This window comes from Nicotiana tomentosiformis, chromosome 3 (genome assembly GCF_000390325.3).
Source record: "Nicotiana tomentosiformis chromosome 3, ASM39032v3, whole genome shotgun sequence".
Lineage (NCBI taxonomy): Eukaryota > Viridiplantae > Streptophyta > Magnoliopsida > Solanales > Solanaceae > Nicotiana > Nicotiana tomentosiformis.
Window position 1 is genome coordinate 143,764,973 of NC_090814.1, and position 23,137 is coordinate 143,788,109.

Here is a 23,137-nt window from a genome sequence, read left to right on the forward strand (position 1 = left end):
GCCCGATCCCATAATTATCCTTACAATCAGGCCATCGGCTTCACTCAGTCATCAATCTCTCCAGTCTCTCAGGCTCACAATGTCATGAAACTAGCCCAAAATGAAGATATGATGCATTAATAGATAACAATAGAGGTTGAGATATGATATGCAATGAAATGAATATGACTGAGTATGAAAATTTCAATTTAAACAAATAATTCACAGCAATATGACCTCTGTGGGTCTTAATAATACTGCACATAGCCTCAGCATGATTTTTAGTATGATTCTCAGCTCAATTTCTTTAACACATAAAACTACATGGAAAATGCCAAGATTATTTGACTACAGAATTCCACAGAAATAATTACGTCACAATTTCTATGGTGCACGCCCACACGCCCATCACCTAGCATGTGCGTCACCTCCAAACAATTCACATAATACGTATATTCGGGGTTCATACCCTCAGCTCCAAGATTAGAAGAGTTATTTACCTTGAACAAGCTGAATCCAATGTCGAGCAAGCTAAACAATGCTCCAGAAATTCCATTCTGCGCGTATCAACTTTCAAACGGCTCGAGTCTAGTCATAATTAATTTGATTCAGTCAACACAAATTATATGAATTTATTCCATATCAAAATACTAATTTTTTCACAAAATCCGAATTTACACTCAAAAATCGCCCGTGGGGCTCACATCTCGGAACCCGACAAAAGTTACGCAATATGAATGCTCATCCAACCACGAGTCCAACCATATAAATTTTACCAAAATTCGACCTCAACTCCACCCTCAAATCTTCAAATTAAACCAAGAGGATTTTCTAAATTTTCCAACTTAATTCACCGATTAAATATTAAAAACAATCATGGATTCGGGTAATTTAAACAATATTGAGTTAAGAACACTTACCCCATTATTTTCTCTGAAAATCTCCCAAAAATCGTCTCTATCCGAGCTCCAAATCGGTAAAAATGGTTCGTCCCATTTTCAGATCTTAAACATTCTGCCCATGTTCGCATTTGCGAACAAAAACTTCGCATTTGCGAATGAATAGTACCTCCCATGAACAATGTTCGCAATTGCGATAAATTATTCGCAATTGCGAGTGAACAGTATTTTCGCAATTGCGATAAATGGTTTGCAATTACGGATGAACAGTGTTTTCGCAATTGCGATAAATGGTTCGCAATTGCGAATGAACAGTACCTCACCAGAAACCAACAAACTCAAACTTCCCTGAAACTCATCCGGAACCTTGCGGACACAAACCATATATGAATTTCAATCTTAAAATATGCTACGGACCTGCTCGCACACGCAAAATACTGAAAAGAGGTCGTCTTGATCCGATATTGATCATGGTCAAACTCCCAAATTTTTTAACTTTACTAGTCTCTCAACCAATGATCCAAAAATATACCCAAGCCCCTCGGGACCCGTCAAATCATACCAACAAGTCCTAAAACATCATACGAACTTAGTCGAAACTTCAAATCACGTCAAACAACGCTAGAACCACGAATCATATATCAATTCAAGCTTAATGAAACTAAGAATTTCCAACTTCTACATTCGATGCCGGAACCTATCAAATCAATTTCGATTGACCTCAAATTTTGCACACAACTCATAAATGACATAACAGATCTATAAAAATTTTCGGAACTGAATTCTAACTCCGATATCAAAAAGTCAACTCCCCGGTCAAGCTTCTCAAAAATTTAACTTTCGCCATTTCAAACAAAATTTTACTACGGACTTCCAAATAATTTTTCGAATATGCTCCTAAGTCCAAAATCACCATACAGAGCTATAAGAATCATCAAAACTCCATTTCGGGATCATTTTCACATAATTCACCATCCGGTCAATTATTTAAACTTAAGCTTCCAAAACAAGAATTGTTCTTTCAATTAAATCTTGAATCGTCCGAAAAACCAAACTTGACCACCCTCGCAAGTCATAATACACATTTCAAAGCTTCTTGAGACCTTAAGCCACCGAACGGAATGCTAATTCTCAAAATGACAAGTCGGGTCGTTACAAAGATTTAAAATGCTTGAAGCATATAATTTAAAGTCTCGAGAAATGTACTCAATCAGATTACAAAAATCTTTGTATGATTTAAAACAATCAGGTCTCATGTGGTATAATCGCCTCATTGAATTGATAAATGAAGGTCATATAAATGATGGTATTTTTCCATGCGTTTTTACAAAGAAAACACCATCAGAGTTTGTTATACTTGCTATTTATGTTAATTACATAAATCTCATAGGAACTCCAGTAGAGATCCAAAGGGAAAAACTTTGTCTTAGTCTGCAAATTGAATATTTAGGAGACGAGATCTTTATCCATCAATTTATTTATACAGCAAAGGTCTTAAAATGCTTTTACATGGACAAAACGCACCCATTAAGTACACAAAATGGGTGTTCGATCACTTGAAGTGAATACGGATTCGTTATGACCTCCAGAAGAGGAGAAGGAACTTCTTGGTCCTGAAATACTCTATTTCAATGCAATTGGTGCACTTATGTATCTTGCTAATGCTAACAAAGGTGGTGCAGATCATATTGGTTATGTAGATGCAGGTTATTTATTCGATCCCCATAAAGCTCGATCTCAAATCGGGTATGTGTTTACATGTGGAGGTACTGCCATATCATGGCGCTTCACAAAGCAATCTATTGTTGCTACTTCTTCAAATCATGCTGAGATAATAGTTATTCATGAAGCAAGTAGGGAATGCATATGGTTGAGATCAGTGATTCATTTTATTCGAGAAAAATATGAGTTGGAATGTGATAAAAAAAAACCACAATATTATACGAAGACAATGTTGCATGCATAGCCCAATTAAAGGGAGGATTTATAAAATGAGATAGAACGAAGTATATTTCACCAAAATTATTCTACACACATGATCTTAAGAAAAATGGTGACATCGATGTGCAACAAATCTGTTCAAGTGACAATCCAGTAGATTTGTCCACTAAATTTTTGCCAACTTTAACTTTTGAGAAGATGGTATACAAGATTGATATGCGGAGACTCAAATAATTGGAACAAAGTTTTCATCAGGGGGAGTGAAATACGCATTGTACTCTTTTTTCCTTACTAAGATTTTTTTCATGAGGTTTTTCTTGTAAGGTTTTTAATGAGGCAGCTAGAATTGCGTATTACTAAATATGTGTACTCTTTTTCCTTCACTAGGATTTTCCTTCACTAGGATTTTCCCACTAGGTTTTTTCCTAGTAAGGTTTTAACGAGGCACAATATCTTTTAATGAATATCTAAGGGGAGTGTTATGAAAATAATTATAATGTGGATGTACATTTATTACTCCACTATAGATAATCTTCCTGAAGAAGATTATCCGTTTGGTACTCTATTGAAATTTATCTACAAGCAGTTGATGCAGGCAGGTTGCAAGCAACTCAATAAAATGATTTGCAGCAACTTCTTATTAAACAGGCAGGTTGCAAGCAGCTCATGCAGACAGCTTACAAGTAGCTTAAGAAAAGTCTCGCAGCTGCTTCCTGAAAAGCCTCGCAACTGCTTCCTTTCTTCTATAAATAGAGAATTTTTCAGTTCATTATGTACAACAGTTTGAAATTGAATAAAAATATCAATCTCCCTCTATACTTGTCTTCTATTTATTTACTTTACGGTCTTTATTTTATAACATATCATTATATGTTAATTTAACGTACTAGGTGACTACTTTACTTTTCTTATTATCAGTTTCACTACTTATGATAGTTATGATATAATTATATTATCGTTTATATGAGGTAGTAGTGTAAGATAAATTGACATACATAAAAGTAAACTTAAATAAAAAGACATGCCTAATTTAACTCAGTCCTTTATTCACCTGCCAAACCATTTTTATTTTTCTTTTCTTTCACCATGCATGAAGTAACTAACCACTTTAAGTGATCATAAAAAAGTAAAATACAAAATTGATCGTTTGATCGAAACAAAATACATAGCAAAAAAATATATATAAAATATGTATATTATATACATATATATACAAAAAATATATATATTTTATCGTCAATTATTTTTTAAAACAACAAAAAATATAATTTTCTCGTATAAAAATGACGCAAAGAAAAAGAGAAACAGCTGTGCTGCTAGCAGATAGAGAGACAGCGATGGATCAAAATATTAATTATTTCTTTTTCTCAGACGAGTCAATTTTGATTTCTGTGATTTGTCTTCAGGGGAGAAATTTCAAAGGAGAAATCAGGGAACAATCGAAATCAATGAAAAAAAACAGAGAATTTAATGGCTTTTATTGAAGAAGACAGAAATTATAGAATTGATGGAAAGGCTGACAAAAGACTCAAAACGTCGAACAATCACCATAAAAGGAAAACGATCGCACATCTCTTCTTTTGATCAGTAAAATTGTCGCCGCTGAAGAGGTTTGTTTTGATTCTGCTAATTTTCTTACACAAAAATAAAGCATATGATTCTTTTTCTTTTTGTTCAAAGGGGCTTTGTCATTTCGTTGTTCTTCTTAATTCATTGATTCTTGTAATAGCAGAGATCTTCTTTGCTTTTTTATTTCTTTCTTTTTTTAACTTTTACTGAGGCCTCTCTTTTTACTGCACGCTTGTGTCGATGGTAATTATAGAGCAAATCCAGTAAATTAGCAAAGCGTGCATATGTTCTTTAAGACAGGCGCACAGTATCGGGTTCATCTGAACCTAGAACTTTTTATGCAAAGTATAAATTTAGTGTAAAATTCATTAAAATTGTAATATATAGTGAGTAATCCATAACTTTAAGAATATAATAGGTTCAATACTAAAAAACTTAAATGTTGAATTCATAAAATTTAAATCCTAAACCGAAAGACTAAGCATTGTCCACAAACAATAACTAAATTACTAAGGTAAGTCTATATACATTAGACTTAAGTAATTCATCCTTTTGATTAATTTCGAGGGAGATTAGTGTACTGAGTTGTTATACTTTAAATAGTATATCTCTGAAAGTTAACAGAGAGCCGCAACTTAATAACTTCACTGAAGCAGCGGAAGTTCATGATTTTATTGCCCTACGATTCCCACTAGCCAAACCATTGCACTTTAAGCTACAAACTAGAGTTTTTATTCAAAGTAAAGTGGGCATAAAAAAGTTGGTGTAGGTTGATCAGGAAACGCAACAATACCAAACTGATTCCTTTGTTTTTTGTAAAGAGTATATTGGTAATGAACTTTATAGGTTGAATAGGTTCTCCCACCTAATATGGTAGTCTTTTGGATTAGGGTCTCTATTTGGTCTGTTTATCATTAGTAGATTGATCAACGCTTGAGATCACAACACGAAGTGGTGGCATGGTAGAATTTTTTAAACAATATAGTTAGTGTTTTAAATGAGAAATATAATTTTTCATACTAAAAAAAGAAAGATTGAACTGTTGAGCATAAATTAAGATAAGGGATAGTCTTTTTGGGAATCACTCTCTAGACCATTGTTTACCCGAAAAACGGATGTAGTTGAATTTGTACGTAGTTCTAAGGATATGTGATATAGCTTAATACAAATCGTAAGGATGTATAAAAATATCAAATATGGATTACAAAGAATGCAAAATAAACAAGGTTGGAAAGAAGATGATTTTTAAGACTAAGCAAGATGAATCAATTTATGAAGCTTAAAAGAATAACTCTTGAATATAGGAGAATATGATGCTTGAATTACAACGTAAGCAAAAAAAATTATCCTTTATAGAAATGTAGCCATCCTCTTTATAGTGGAGAATCCTACTTTTAGATATAATTAAAAATACATAGTGGGAGACCCATGACAAATCAACTTTTCCATAATTTCTGCCAGGATTCTCTCCTCTAGTGGGATTGCAACGGCTCTTGTATGTGAGCTCGATATTGACTCGAGTTTTCGATCTTGACTCGAACCCTCGATCCTGATTCGAGCTCGATTCTGACTCGGACCCCTGTATTGATTCGGGCTCAGTGTTTGGTCGCTCTCTGATTCATAAGCTCGATAACTTTACTTTGCATCATAGCTCGACTTGGGCTCGATCTTAATAATAATATTGAGCTCGACATTGGTCCTTCGGGCTCGAAGCTTGGTGACCTGACTTCGGACCTCAACCTGATACTACGAAGACGCTTCTCCGATCCAATGTATTACCATTTAAACCAGTTCGTACGAAGGACTAACCGGTTTTTACTGCATACAGATTGTCCCCTCGTTTCTCGAGAAGGATGTAGCGAGGAACGACATGATTTCACAGCAGCTCGCTCAGATATAAGCTGACATTCACATTGGGCTCGATCATGACGCACATGATAGCTGTCTCGTCGGTTTAGCTTCCCAAGGCATTAAATACGTGTTAGAAGGTGGTTGGCCACCGCTGTTATTGAACCGCCATTGCTTCAATCTATAAATAGTCATTTCTTTTACCATTTATCATTTTTACGTCTTCAATCTTCCAAATTTTCTGAGTTCCTTTTCGTCTCTTCTGAGTTCATTCGTAGATTTGTGATTATTTGCTTAAAAACCACCAAATCTTTATCACCTTCTTTAAATCCAAAAATGGTGAAGACATCAAAAACAGTCCCCCAAAAAGAAAAAGCTTTTTCTTCCCAATCCGCCGCCGACAAAACACTGGAGGATCCACGGCCTGAGGAGTGCGTTTCGGCGGCGTGTGTTCTTACTTCCGATTTCAAACTCGATAAAGGTTTGCCGGTTCCCGGCCGATGTGAGCCCGTATCGAGATATATTTGTTTGATAATCGGGGGGTATATCGAGCAGATAAAAAAAATTGTAACTAGGGGAACAAAGAAGTGGTAGTACCGTCTCCCGAAGAGGATATTACTACTCACGTGAAAGGGTTTTTAAGTGTGTACACTTACCCTTTCACGTTAGGTCCCCTCGACCCTGTTATCATAGATTTTTATCGTAAATACCTAATAACCCTAGGACAGATTCATCCTTCTTTTTGGAGGATCGCTATTTTGATCTGATACTTCGTGAACAAAATCGAGGAGATGCCTTTCACCCTCAATCATCTCATCTGATTATACTGTCCTCGCCTTTTTTTAGGAGGGTTAATAAAACTTCAGCGTCGAGCTACCAAGGCTCTATTCTCGAGCATAGACAAGGATAGGGATCGAGGCTGGATGAGCAGGTTCGTCCGAATAAGGACTTCGGATCTGATTCCGACCGAAAAGATGCCTTTTCCCGAGGAGTGGAACATGAAGCGTAAGTGTAATTCTGTTGTTATCTCCTACTATTTTGCCTTTTCATTTCTTTTCTCACCGATATCCCCCTTTTTGTGAATACCATTCCTTTGACTGTAGAATTAGTTTTGCATCTAAGGAATGAATACGAAGAAGAAGAAGATGGCGGGTCCGCGCTGGCGGCCCGAATAAAGAAAAGCACCGATGCCCCAAAGGTGGCTGAATCGACGGTGATTCATAAGGCTCTGCCTCGAACCGAGGAGATATCGGAGGAAGGTTCAGGCAAAGTCCCCGAGTCATTAGAGATCGGGGATGCTTCCTATCGGAATCAAACGGTGGGTACATCGGAAGGGGTCGGTCTTGAAGCTCTCCGAACTGAGGAGAACGCCCCAAGCGAGTCACCTGGGGCAATAGTAATCGGAGATTCGCCCACTCTCCTTGCCTTTTCCGGAGGGGCTATTCTGGAAGCCCAAGCTTTGGGGGCTCTCGAGATGAGCCGGTCTCAAGAAGGGGAGGACCCTTTCCATGATCTATTTATGGGGGTCGAGGACGCTGCTGGCCCCAGTGATGTGTCGGGCTTCCTTTGTGAAGCGTAGCTAGCTCTGAATCGAGTAAGATCTTAACTCTCTTTATTTTTTATGTTTTTCTATTCTTTCCTAACTTTTTTTCTTCTTTCTTAGCAGGCCGTGGTGGTTCATCGAGAAGCGAGTTCTCGGTCTCGAGCTAAGCTGCATCGGTTCGAGACCGATCTTCAACGGGTCACGGAGGAGAGGAACTCTCTTAAAATCCTCTTAGGGCAAAGGGGAGAGAAAAAATAAAGACCTCCGAGCTGAGTTGGCCAAGGCTCACCAAGATCAGACCGATCTGTTGAGCATGTAATGATACTTTTAAAAGCCTATGGGCTCTATACCAGAGCGATGGCTAATTTTTCGGTCTCACAGTTGCAGCAGAAAATTGAGATGATCGGGAAACTCCACGATGAGGTTGATATGATAAAAGCGGAGTCCTTGAAGTGGAAAGAAGGTATGGACCGCTTTGTTAGAGAGAAAGAGGCTGCTCGAGCCCAATTTTCATCGGCCTAAACTCAGCTTCAAAGTATGAAGGAGAAAAGCTCAGTTCAAGTAAGAAGAATAGAGGAGCTCGAGGCTCGGTTGGTTTCTAAACTCGCTAAGGCCGAATCCGACGCCGAAAAGGCAAAGGCTGATGTGGATGCATTCGTGGCCGTTTACCGGGCCGATGCTTAAGCTGCTCAGGTACAAGCAAAAGAGGCAGCCGAGACCGCCAACACTCGAGCACATTGGGTCGTTGAGCTTGCTAAGTACCGATCTCGGAGGGAGACCCTCGAGGAGATCCACGCTCGAGGTTTCGACCTCACCGAAGATATAAAAAGCGCGAAGGAGCTCGAAGCCGATGCTGAAGCCTTGGTTTCCGATGATGACGGTGATGAGAGCAAGAGCGGGTCTGAGAGCGAGGAGGAGCCCGATGGCGAAGAGACCGCCCCCGGGGATAACCAAGAAACTTAGTCCCTTAGTTTCTATTTCAGATGTTGCAAACAATCATGTAAATAATCTTGTAAATATATACAAATATATTTTCTTTTCCGGTCTTGCCTTTGTTTTATTTTTTGTCTTGTGAAGATTTCGTTTTACTCGTGCCTTATGAATGTTTCATAAGGCTTTAGGCAATTTGGTCGAATTCGGACTTTGTAGCCTTTATATCTGAGTGAGCGTTTTCGAACTTGAAGTAATGTAGCCCGAAGGCTTAGTGATTTCGAACTTGAAGTAATGTAGCTCGTAGGCTTAATGATTGAGTGAGTGATTTCTCGAACTCAAGATAAGAGTAGCCCGTAAGCTTAGTATTCGAGTGAGTGCCTTGCTCGAACTCGAAGTAATGTAGTCCGTAGGCTTAATAGTCGAGTGAGTGATTTCGAACTCGAAGTAATGTAGCTCGTAGGCTTAATGATTGAGTGAGTGATTTCTCGAACTCAAGCTAAGAGTAGCCCGTAGGCTTAGTGTTCGAGTGAGTACCTTGCTCGAACTCGAAGTAATATAGCCCGTAGGCTTAATAGTCGAGTGAGTGCTTGCTCGAACTCGAAGTAACATAGCCCGTAGGCTAAATAGTTGAGTGAGTGCTTGCTCGAACTCGAAGTAATGTAGCCCGTAGGCTTAATGGTTGAGTGAGTGATTTCTCGAACTCAAAAATAAGAGTAGCCCGTAGGCTTAGTAGTCGAGTGAGTGCTTGCTCGAACTCGAAGTGACATAGCTCGTAGGCTTAACGGTTGAGTGAGTGCTTGCTCGAACTCGAAGTAATGTAGCCCGTAGGCTTAATGGTTCAGTGAGTGATTTCTCGAACTCAAAATAAGAGTAGCCCGTAGGCTTGGTAGTCGAGTGAGTGCTTGCTCGAACTCGAAGTAATGTAGCCCGTCGACTTAATGGTTGAGTGAGTGATTTCTCGAACTCAAAATAAGAGTAGCCCGTAGGCTTGGTAGTCGAGTGAGTGCTTGCTCGAACTCGAAGTATTATAGCCCGTAGGCTTAATGGTTGAGTGAGTGATTTCTCGAACTAAAAATAGGGTATCCCTAGGGATTCGTAGATAGTCCCCGAGTGAGAATGGTTGCTCGAACTCAAGTCGATGTAGCCCTTGGGCTTCGTTGATTTTCGGTTGGCAGTCCCCGATTTAAGGGGTAGTGGTCGGCCCTTAAGTCTGTTTGCATAATAAATCTAGAAATAGAGGAATTTTTCTTGGATATAAAATATGGGTAAAGAAGAAAGTTTTCTTTGTAAGTCATTATACATGTGTTCATGTTTTGTGTCAGGGCTTGGGCCAACTACATGAACACGGTTCGTTTTGACCATTTGGCTCTTACTATTTTTCCTATTGGAACCCTGTTGTTATGAAGTAACTTTCTTGCATCGAACTTGATATGTTTGAAGGGTAATTCCCCTCAAGTATTCGAGGTCGATTGTAAAGAGGCCTCGGATACTATTGAACTGTTCTAAGTTAGCACGATCAATGGTTGCCTCATTAAAAACCTTGCCGAAAAACCCATTTGGGATAAAACTAGTCTAAGGGAAAAAGAGTGCAACACGTGCTTTCAGACCTAGGGCTTTGGTGTTGAATAAACCATCCTTGTTCCTGATCGAACTCCTGCAAGGGTTAGTTTTGAAATATAAACGAACATGGGAGGGTCGTACCTTAGCATTAGTATCGTTTTAGGTGCGACACATTCCAATTGCTTGATAGTTGTTTGCCGTTTATAATGCCGAGCTTGTATGATCCTTTTCCGACGTTTTCGAGAACCTGATATGGTCCTTCCTAGTTCGGTCCTAGTTTTCCTTCGTTTGGATTTCGGGTATTGAGGGTGACTTTCCTTAGCACTAAGTTCCCGAGTTTAAAATGGCGAAGCTTGGTTCTTCGATTGTAATATCTTTCGATTTGCTGCTTTTGGGCGGCCAATTGGACGAGAGCAGCTTCTCGTTTTCCATTCGATAATTCGAGGCTAGTGTTCATAGCCTCGTTATTTGACTCTTCTATTGTGTATCAAAACCTGGCACTGGGTTTCCCGACTTCGACTGGAATCAATGCTTCAGAGCCATATACTAAGGAGAACGGGGTTGCCCCCGTACTTGATTTTGATGTTGTTCGATATGCCCAAAGAACTTCGGGTAGGATTTTTCTCTATTTTCCCTTGGCGTCGTTCAGCCTCTTCTTTAGGCTTTGAATGATAGTTTTGTTCGTCGATTCGGCCTATCCATTCCTGCTGGGGTGATACGGTGTTGATAATATCCTTTTTATCTTGTGGTCTTTGAGGAATTTCGTCACTTTGCTGCCGACAAACTGTTTCCCATTGTCACACACTATTTCGGTGGGTATCCCGAATCGACATACGATATGATCCCAGATAAAGTCTATAACCTCTTTCTCTCTTACTTTCACGAACGCCTGTGCTTCAATCCATTTAGAGAAATATTGAGTCATAAATAAAATGAACTTAGCTTTACCTAGGGCCGATGGCAGAGGGCCGACGATATCCATTCCCCATTTCATGAATGGCCATGGGGATAGGATTGAGTGAAGTTGCTCTCCGGGCTGATGGATCATTGGTGCGAACCTTTGACATTTGTCACATCTTCGAACAAACTCATTTGCATCTTTATCCATATCGATCCAATAGTACCCTGCCCTGATTATTTTTCGGACTAATGAATCGGCACCGGAGTGATTTACACAAGTGCCCTCGTGCACCTAACATAGGACATAGTCGGTGTCTCCTGGACCTAAGAATACTGCCAATGGTCCATCGAATATCCTTCGGTATAACGTTCCATCTGCAGTTAATATGAATCGAGCAGCTTTGGTTCGTAGGGCCCTCGAAATTTTAGGATCCGATGAGAGCTTTCCATTCTTTAAGTATTCAATATACTTATTCCTCCAATCCCAGGTTAAGCTTGAAGAATTTATCTCAGCATGACCTTCTTCGATTACGAATCTTGAGAGTTGAACGACTGTCCCCGAGCTTATCTCTCCTTTCTCGACCGATGATCCCAAATTTTCAAGTGCATCGACCTCACTGTTTTGTTCTCGTGGAATATGCTGTAAAGTTCATTCTTTGAAATGGTGCAAAGTGACCTGCAGTTTGTCTTCCAAGTACCTTTGCATTCTATCTTCTCGAACTTCGAAGGTTTTGTTTACTTGATTTACCACCAGCAAAGAGTCACACTTGGCTTCAATGACTTCTGCTCCCAAGATTTTAGCTAGTTCGAGACCTGCAATCATGGCCTCATACTCGGCTTCGTTGTTAGTCAAACTAGTAGTTTTGATAGATTGCCTAACGGTGTTACCCGTAGGCAGCTTTAAAATGATGCCTAGCCCGGACCCTTTTACGTTCGAAGCCCCGTCCGTAAAAAGGGTCCATACCCCCGATGATGTACCCGATTTCAATAAGAGTTCTTTTTCAACTTCGGGTATGAGGGTCGGCATGAAATCGGCCACGAAGTCCGCTAAATTTTGAGACTTGATGGCCGTACAGGGTTGATATTCGATATCGTACCCACTGAGCTCGAAGGACCATTTAGCCAATCGGCATGATAGTTTAGGCTTGTGCAAAATATTACGAAGTAGGTAAGTGATCAGTACGCATATGGGGTGACATTGAAAGTACAGTCTTAACTTTCTAGAGGCGCTTATCAGTGCAAATGCTAATTTTTCTAAGTGTGAATATCTGGTCTCTGCTTCTCCTAAGGTTCGACTTACATAATAAACGGGAAATTGCGTACTTTGCTCTTCTCGAACTAGGACACCACTTACCGCGATTTCTGATACTGCCAAGTACAAGCAAAGTTTTTCGTCTATTTTTGGAGTATGAAGCAGTGGTAGGCTCGATAGATATTGCTTTAATTCCTCTAACGCTTGCTGGCATTCCGGGGTCCAAGCGAAATCGTTCTTCTTTTTGAGTAGAGAGAAAAATTTATGGCTCCGATCTGACGACCTTGAAATGAATCGGCCTAAGGCAGGAATCCGCCCTGTTAGCCTCTGCACGGCTTTTACACTGTCCACGATGGTGATGTCTTTGATGGTCTTGATTTTATCGGGGTTTATCTCGATCCCCCGATTTGATTCCATGAAACTAAGGAACTTGCCCGAACCAACCCCGAAAGCACATTTTTCGGGGTTGAGCTTCATGTTGTATTTCCTTAAAATCTCGAATGTTTCCTGCAAATGAGTCAAATGATCCTCTGCGCGCAGGGACTTAACTAGCATGTCATCAATATAAACTTTCATTGATTTACCTATTTGTTCCTCAAATATTTTATTTACTAGGCGTTGGTAAGTAGCTCCTGTATTTTTTATCCCGAAGGGCATCATATTATAATAATATGTTCCATACTTGGTGACAAATGAAGTCTTTTCCTGGTCTTCCGGGTTCATTTGGATTTGATTATACCCGGAATAGGCATCGAGAAAAGTAAGGACCTCGTGGCCAACTGTGGAATCGATCATGTGATCGATGTTAGGCAGCGGAAAAGAATCTTTGGGGCATGCCTTGTTTAAATCCTTATAATCTACACACATTTTAAGTTTGTTCTCTTTTTTAGGGACTACAACTACATCGGCTAGCCATTCGGGATATTTTACCTCCCGAATGGACCCTATTTTGAGAAGTTTAGTTACCTCATCCTTTATGAATGCGTGTTTTACCTCGGACTGGGGTCTTCTCTTTTGCTTCACCAGTTTGAACTTAAGGTCCAGGCTTAGCCGATGCGTCGTTATATCCGATAGGATCCCTGTTATATCTAAATGGGACCAAGCAAAACAGTCTATGTTATCGATAAGAAACTGAATATACTTTTTCCTGATTTCGGGGGTTAATCCCCTTCCCGGGTATACCTTTCGTTCGGGCAAATGTTCGATTAGTATGACTTGCTCCATTTCTTCAATCGTTGATTGGGTAGCGTCGAAATCATCGGGAACCACGAAGGATCGAGGGATCCTTTGATCATCATCTACCTCGATCTTTTGATTTTCTAGTTGGGTTAAAGTTGACGTCTGTGATTGCTATTTGGCACCTTGTTCCCCTTTTAAGTTCGATTCCTTTGTTGACGAGGATATCGGAATTGCTTCTCCGTACACTATTTTGACTCCCCCCGATGTTGGAAATTTAAGAACCTGGTGTAGGGTCGAAGGTATAACTCTCATGTTGTGGATCCATGGCCTTCCAAAAAGGGCGTTGTATCTCATGTCACCTTCGATTACGTGGAACTTCATTTCCTGGATGGTTCCAGCCACATTTATCGGCAGAATTATCTCGCCTTTAGTGGTTTCACATGCCATATTGAATCCGTTTTGAACCAGGGTTGCGGATACGATCTAGTCCTGTAGACCGAGCTGTTCTATAACCTTCGATCTAATGATGTTGGCCAAGCTACCTGGATCAATTAACACACGCTTAACTTTAGTTTTATTCATAAGTACGGATATTACCAGTGCATCGTTATGAGGTTGTATGACTCCTTCTGCATCATCATCATTGAAGGACAAAATTCTTATGGGTGTGTAATCCTGAGTTCGAGATCGCTTTTCTCTCATAATCGATGTCTTAGTGCGTTTAAGCACCGGCCCTTGAGGGATATCGACACCGCCGATGATCATGTGGATGATGTGTTGTGGTTCTTCTTATTCGTTTTGCTTGCCGAAATCCCTGTCGCTTAAAAATTCTCGAAGGTGCCCTTTATTGAATAACCAGGCTACCTCTTCTCTTAGTTGTTTGCAATCTTCCGTTCAGTGGCCATGGGTGCCATGATATTCACACATTTGATTGGTATTCCTTTGGGAAGGATCGGTCTACATGGGTCGAGGCCATTTAGTGTCTTTGATGCGTCCGATAGCCAACACGATGGCGGATGCATCAATGCTGAAGTTATACTCCGATAGCCGAGGTGCTTCCTTAGATCCGGTAGGCCTGTCGAACCCACTTCTATTCATCAGCCCCCGAGACCCTTGACCTCGATCACTTCATTTGTTGCTTTGTCCATGGTTACGTCTCGATTCATTGATTCTGTGGTTTCCGTTATACGATCGGTATCGATCCCTGATCGGACCTTGTTCTCGATTGATATCTGTAACGACCCGACAGGTCGTTTTGAGTATCACAACCCCGATCCCCCATTTACTACTTAATTTATGCCTCACTGTTGATTTATGACTTATCGGGTTAGTTGGTTCGAGTCCGGAAGGATTTCGGAGTAAAATGAGACACTTAGTCTCAAAATTAAAAACTTAAGTTGGAAAAATTGACCGGATATTCACTTATGTGTAAACGACCTCAAAATTTAATTCTGATGATTCCAATAGCTCCGTATGGTGATTTTGGACTTAGGAGCGTGTCCGGAAAAATTGTTTGGAGGTCCGTAGTGGAATTAGGCTTGAAATGCCGAAAGTTGAATTTTTAGAAAGTTTGACCGGGGGGTTGACTTTTTGATATCAAGGTCGGAATTCGATTATGGAAATTGGAATAGCTTCATTATGTCATTTATGACTTGTGTTCAAAATTTGAGGTCAATCGGACTTGATTCGATAGGTTTCGGCATCGAATGTAGAAGTTGAAAATTTTATAAGACTAAAGTGTCAAGTGAGTTTGCACAAGACCTAAATTCAAATGCGTATAACTCTCATGATATATAGTGTTATATGGTGTATTACCTATCAAATGAAATATCTTTGAGTCTAGTTTCTAACGCTTCAAACCGTTCGTTGTTTGGACATTCCTACAAAAAGCTATGACCAAATTACCAAAGGCTGGAAAAATACAATTCTGCGACCAATTATGCGATCGCAAAACAGTTATGCGATCGCAAAACTGCTTCTGCAACCGCAAAACTTGTCGCAGAATGGACCAGAAGAGCCCAGTTTTGGGCGCTGATTTTGTGATCAATTTTGCTGTCCGCATACCCATTCTGCGGTCCATTATGCGACCGCAGACCTGCTTTCGGAGGGTTAATTTTTCTATTTTAATAACCCGACCCAATTTTGATAAATAGGCTTTGGGACTTATTTTGGGACAATTATCTGATGATTTTTGAGAGAAGTGAGAGTGTTCTAGAGAGAGGAAGAAAATGAAGTATCTTGTTCATCAAATTCTTGTCCAAGCCTTGAAATCCAACAAGAAATCCCTCAAGTTCTTCATCAAAGAGGTAAGGTTCTAACCCCTAATCTTCAATTTCGAGTTTGGGTAATGATGGGTGATTAAGAGTATGATTCTTGGATGTAATTGTATTATTTATACGTGTCAATAAGGTTTATGGAAAGAGTGTTGAGTTCAAATGGGTAAAGATTGGGTTGAAAATGGTAGAAATCTTCAAAGACTTCAATTGAAGATTTGAGGGTCGAGTTGATGTTGGAATTTGGTAAAATTTGTATGGTTGGACTCGTGGTTGGATGTGCGTTAATATTTTGTAACTTTTGTCGGGTTCCAAGACGTGGGCCCCACAGGCAATTTTTGAGTGTAATTTTGAATTTTTGAAAAATATTAGTATTTTGATATGGAATTAATTCCTATAATTTTTGTGGGTTGAATCAAATTAATTGTGACTAGATTCGAGCCGTTTGGAAGTTGATACACGCAGAATGGAATTTCTGGAGCATTGCTTAGCTTGCTCGACATTGGATTTGGCTTGATCGAGGTAAGTAACTCTTCTAATCTTGGAGTTGAGGGTATGAGCCCTAAATATATATATTTCGTGAATTGTTGGGAGGTGACTCACATGCTAGTGACAGGCGTGTGGGCGTGCACTATAGGAATTGTGACATAATTGTTTATGTGAAATTTTGTAGTTAAATAATCTTGGCATTTTTCATGCGGTTTTATGAGTTAAAGAAATTGAACTGAAAAGTATATTAAAAATCATGTTGAGGCTATGTGCCAGTATTATTTGGACCCACCGAGGTCATATTGTTGTGAATTATTGGTTATGTTGAAAATTCATACTTACCCATATTCATTTCATTGCATATCATATCTCAGTCTCTGTTGTTATTTATTGATACATCATATTATCATTTTTGGGCTATTTTCATGACATTGTGAGCCCATGAGAGAGAGACTGGAGAGATTGATGATTGATGGAGGCCGAGGGCCTGATTGTGAGTATATTTTTGGGATCGGGCTGCACACCGCAGCAAGCCATGTTGGCTTTATATATATTATACTATTGCACGTGAGTTCGCCGTGCAGATCCTTATATTATTATTACACGTGAGTTGGCCGTGCATCACGTGAGTTGGTTGTGCTGATCCTTGTATTATTATTGCACGTGAGTTGGCCGTGCGGATCTAGATATTTATATTATGGCACGTGAGTTGTCCGTACAGCAAGTGAGTTGTCCGTGCTTATAGCGCTTGGGTTGTAGGAGCCCCTCATGAGTCTGTACACATCCCCAGTGAGCGCAGTCGACTATAAACAGGGATCGGGATGCACGCCGCAACAGGTATTGTATAGCGCTGAGTGATTGAATGTGTTGAGCAGAGTGAGAGAGAATGCGAGACAGTGAGATTGAGTACTCTGAGAGTGTGAGTACATGAGTACAATCTCTGAGATATATTGCATTGACATGCACACATGACATATATGCATAGAGATGTATTTTCCTCATGCTGTACGGTATCACATTATTCATAATTTCTCACACATGTTGACAGGTGGGAATAATGATGCATTTGTTTTACAATGGTTATCTGAAAAGAAAATGAAATATTTTATTTATTATTGGAAGGATTTTGGAAAAATTTCTGTTTTCAAACTTATTCACATTTTTGGTAACTTTGGCAAAAGATTTGGGTTTTCACTGATGTACTTGAAAGGAAGAACTATTATTACTGAAATCATGATGTGACTGAGCATTTTATCTCTGAGTTACTTCTGGTATTATTTGCTTTATGTCGTTATTAACTGTTGTGGATTAGTGGATTTGGACCTGACCTTGGTAGAAGCTCGTCACTACTTTCAACCTAAGGCTAGGTTTGTTACTTACTCAGTACATGGGGTCGGTTGTACTGATACTACACTTCTTCACATTGCGTGCAGATGCTGACTGTTGTTGTTGCTGTGCTCGATGGATGCGGGATTTGAAGATGTACCTGCGTTCCTGTTGTAGCTGCCTCTTGTTCATGGTAGCCTTAGATTTATAAAAGCTCTGTTTATGTACTATTCAAACAGACTATGTATTTATTTTACTTCCGCTTTGTATACTTTATTCTTAGAAGCTCATGATTTGTAATACCAGTTCTTGGGGAATGTATAAGGTTAAGATAATTATTTACTTAAATTTCTTTAATAATTGTTATTAGAATTGGATAGTTGAAAGTTGGCTTACCTAGCGGGTTAGGTTAGGTGCCATCACGACTAGTTGGATTTTGGGTCGTGACAAGGTGGTATCAGAGCTCTAGGTTCATAGGTTCTACAAGTCATGAGCAAGTGTCTAGTAGAGTCTTGCGGATCGGTATGGTGATGTCCATACTTATCTTCGAGAGGCTACAAGGCATTTAGGATATATACTTCCCATCTTTCTTTCTTTATCGTGCAGAATTGATTCAGCTTGAAATATAACTCTTTGAATTCCTTCTACACATTCGTATTCCATATCAGCTGTGCATCACCGGCTTGTGTTTCCATGAACGAGGTTCGAAATGTGTATTCTGTATTTTGGTGATGGACCAGTATGGAGGACTTGAGGCCATGGTTAGACCGCAGCTTAAGCTCGGTTGCTTCAGTTGTAAATTATGCTTTTGGATTCATATGTTCGGTAATGTTCCTTATATGGGAGTGGAGAGTTTCTTTTCTGCCAGCAAGGCATATGTGTAGAGATTTGAAATTGAATCTGGTTGAGAAACTTGACTTGAGTGACAAGAGAATGATTGCGAGCTTAGAGGATGATCGGGGTATTTTATGGTTGGTGTCACATGAGCTTGAGAAGAATTTCTATTGAACGGACTGCAGCATTATGGCAGTAAGAGAGTATGGTTATTGTGAGTTATCGAATGTTTTGATTTATGGCTTTGAGCCAAGTGGGGGAGTCTGCTATCGGCAATTTAATTCATGGCTATGTGTCAAAATTGTGTTTTGTTCTGAGGTTTACTTGGGAATCAGTGATGACTTGCAGAGGTGGAGTTCGAGAATGACTCTAGTAAGGAAATTCCTGGATACGGGTTATATTACACTTATGAGTATATAAAAATCGTGGGATGAGTGAGTTGTTATTTGTGAATGATGTAGTGCGCACGGAGTATGAATTTGATAGGTAGTATTAAAGTAGAGTTACTTCTTTGAGAGTTGTTGTGCTAATGGGGCATGTGTCCTTTGGCCCATTTGTGCGGTGTAATGTGGATTTGAACAAAGGGGGTGATTCTCGAGAAAGTTCTAATGGATTCGAGATTTATATGTAACAATTAAAAATTTTTGGCGGATTTATTTGCAGCTAAAATCTGAGATTTAAGTTGGATGGAGTCGAGACTTGTGGTATTTTTGTATATCATTATGGATTTTATATTTAGGTATCAGGAAGGTGAATGAAATGGCTTTAGACTCACATAAAGTATTTTCGGAGTGAGTGTTACAGTTGTGGTATTTATGGAGGTGCTTAAGAAGAACACGTTTTCTTAAGGGCCGTAGGGCGTTGTGGTTCTATGCTAAGGTTTGTGGGGTGAGTTGTGGTTAAATATCGTGGTGTTTAGCAAGGAGAAGTATCAATTTGAAGGCAAATTCGGAAGGGACTCAGAGAAATAGGACAACTGGGTAGTAGGCTAGACCGGTGTGGTAATGGTAGGATCGGTCCTTTGGGTAATTACGACGTGGTAAGACTTTACAGATGTTTTGGTGGAAATATCCTTGGGTTTTGGTGACCTACGTGGTTTGGTCGAGTTAGAGGAATTTAATTCTAATAGCTTGGTTATGTGCAGATGGATTTAAAAGTGTTCATGATGGTTTCTACCATGGTTTGAATCAGATACTTTTCTACCGGTGTGGAGAACGTATTATCTATTGTGATTTCCTCCTGGAAAGGAGCAAGAGAACGGTTTCAAACTAATAGAGTATGTAAATTGTTGGTGACTAAAAGTTGATAATAGGACTCTTGTGTTTTTCACATGATGGCATAATAGATGCGATGTGTTGTGCGAGATTAAGATTTACATGTACAGGGTGACAGTTCAGTCGTGAAGAGAAGGTAACGAATGTTGGACAACGTGGTCAATTTCAGATATTTCGATGGGTGTTATAACTGCTTGGTAATTCCTGAGAAGGGTTCGCATTTCAGAAAGCGCATTGTGTTTTGACTTACGGATGTTCATCGGTATTGCAGTACCCACCTGGTTGATATACTCCTGATATTTTAATTATTGCTATATCGAACGGAAGAATTATGAAAGTATTCCCCATGGGATTATAGTGAATGGAAGATGTGTTAGTCATTTTAGTGCTGGAGTTGGGATTAGTTACGGTGATTCATGTTTTCGATGAATTTGGAGACGGGGAGTTCTCAGAAGTATATTGTTTCGGGGTTGCGAACTATTTGAGGTGGCTATTTTATTTAAAGCCCAGTGGAAGCACTAGTTGCGTTATTTATTTGTGATAGCTACACGTTATGAGTGCACATATATGTGAGGTTGAGCCCATATGTGAGTATCGGGGCAAGTATTCCTACTCGAAAGAATGCTTAGGCTATGATATGCCTAGAGTTAATTGTTAAGCATAAAGTTATAGAGTTTTTTATGTTCGTACCTTTGTTGAAAACTATCTGGGCTACATTTGAGGTTACAAAGAGGCTAATTCCCCCGAATAAACGAGGTAGTTACTATTTCTGCGTTAAATCACCGATTTGAAGTGTGATAGCAGACTTTGCACATGCATACACTATGGCGTATTATTTTTTTTTACCAGTCCAGGAGCATGAAAATCTTATTTCATTATCATATATACAAGTGTAATTGTTTAATTGCTCATGTATGATATGCTGGGACTGGAGGCCTGTGACCATGCCGGGTGATTCATATTATTGGCAAGTGAGTTGTCCGTGCCGTGTGTGGGAATTTTATTTCTATGATAATTTATCTGATTCATTAATTTTCTTCCTCTACAATTGTGAACATGCACCTACGGTTATCCTCTTCATGAAATTTGAGGAGTTGGTTGTAACATTGCGGTTGTAGTGGTGCTTGTTGAACTTGCAATACAGTTTTCTTCCTTGAGACATCTCCCATATTTGGGTACACAGATTGCGCAATTGTGGCGTGAGTTATATTGATGTGGCGTGTTTGTGGGATAGTTGTGTTTAATAATATAAGGTCATTGGACCTAGAATAGGTACTTGATTACGGTATATTCGGGAGGATAATATTGAAAGTCGGCTTAGGAGAAGATTATGGTTCTGTTTGGGACGAGAGAGCTCCATGGCTAGTTGATCTGATGAGTGGTTATGAGTTTTGATTGTTTCTTTCATCATTGGCAGTGTACGGAGGTTTTGAAATGAGGTTCTGTTGGATGCGGGGTTTTATACTAGTACTTAGTTGGTTTTGAGCAGTTACTGTGATCAGAAATGGTACTACGAGTATACGAGTTGTGTAGTATGTTATGTGATTATATCTGATATTATGGTAATGGCTGGATACAACTTGTTCAGGCTTATACAGTGTGTAGATGTGAGATTCGGGTCTTGAAAAGAATTCTGGATGTTAGAAATTTGGCTCCATGGTTTTTGGGCTAAGATTGAATTAATGATTTTCAGTTATGTTGTATGGTCATGCCTATATAGAATTGGGTGACGTGAGATCACCCCCGGGTATGTGCGTTGTAAGGTGGAATAGATATTTGGAGGTTAAGAACAACTCTTGGCACGTTCGAGGACGAACGTATGTTTAAGTGGGGGAGAAAGTAACGACTCGACAGGTCGTTTTGAGTATCACAATGCCGCTCCCCCATTTACTACTTAATTTATGCCTCACAGTTGATTTATGACTTATCGGGTTAGTTGGTTTGGGTCCGGAAGCATTTCGAAGTGAAATGAGATACTTAGTCTCATAATTGAAAACTTAAGTTGGAAAAGTTGACCGGATATTCAATTATGTGTAAACGACCTAAGAATTTAATTCTGATGATTCCAATAGCTCTGTATGGTGATTTTGGACTTAGGAGCGTGTCCGAAAAAATTATTTGGAGGTCCGTAGTGGAATTAGGCTTGAAATGCCGAAAGTTAAATTTTTGGGAAGTTTGACCAGGGGTTGACTTTTTGATATCGAGGTCGGAATTCCGATTATGGAAATTGAAATAGCTTCATTATGTCATTTATGACTTGTGTTCAAAATTTGAGGTCAATCGGACTTGATTCGATAGGTTTCGGCATCGAATGTAGAAGTTGAAAATTTCATAAGACTAAAGTGTCAAGTGAGTTCGCACAAGACCTAACTTCAAATGAGTATAACTCTCATGATACGAAGTGTTATATAGTGTATTACCTATCAAAAGAAAGATCTTTGAGTCTAGTTTCTAACTCTTTAAACCGTTCGTCATTTGGACATTCCTACAAGATGTTATGACCAAATTACCAAAGGCTGGAAAAATGCAATTCTGCGACCAATTATGCGATCGCAAAACAGTTATGCGATCGCAAAACTGCTTCTGCGACCGCAAAACTGGTCGCAGAATAGACCTGAAGAACCCAGTTTTGGGCGCCAATTTTGCGATCAATTTTGCGGCCTGCATACCCATTCTGCGGTCCATTATGCGACCGCAGACCTGCTTTCGGAGGGTTAATTTTTCTATTTTTATAACCCGACTCCATTTTGATAAATAGGCTTTGGGGCAATTATCTGATGATTTTAGAGAGAAGTGAGAGTGTTCTAGAGAGAGGAAGTAGATGAAGTGTCTTGTTCATTAAATTCTTGTCCAAGCCTTGAAATCCAACAAGAAATCCCTCAAGTTCTTCATCAAAGAGGTAAGGTTCTAACCCCTAATCTTCAATTTCGAGTTTGGGTAATGATGAGTGATTAAGAGTATGATTCTTGGGCGTAATTGTATTATTTATACGTATCAATAAGGTTTATGGAAAGAGTGTTAAGTTCAAATGGGTAAAGATTGGGTTGAAAATGGTAGAAATCTTCAAAGACTTCAATTGAAGATTTGAGGGTCGAGTTGATGTCGGAATTTGGTGAAATTTGTATGGTTGGACTCGTGGTTGGATGGGCGTTAATATTTTGTAACTTTTGTCGGGTTTCAAGACGTGTAATTTCGAATTTTTGGAAAATATTAGTATTTTGATATGGAATTAATTCTTATAATTTTTGTGGGCTGAATCAAATTAATTGTGACTAGATTCGAGCCGTTTGGAAATTGATACGCACATAATGGAATTTTTGGAGTATTGCTTAGCTTTT

The 23,137-nt window shown here is 39.3% G+C and overlaps 1 long non-coding RNA gene across 1 annotated transcript; it reads left to right on the top strand.

Annotated features, from left to right (window-relative positions):
- The first annotated feature begins 4,083 nt into the window (after positions 1-4,083).
- On the top strand, positions 4,084-18,039 carry LOC138906900 (uncharacterized). Its single transcript, XR_011414524.1, has 3 exons — positions 4,084-4,429; positions 16,311-16,398; positions 17,799-18,039. It is a non-coding gene; the product is annotated as an uncharacterized lncRNA (long non-coding RNA).
- The last annotated feature ends 5,098 nt before the right edge of the window (positions 18,040-23,137 follow it).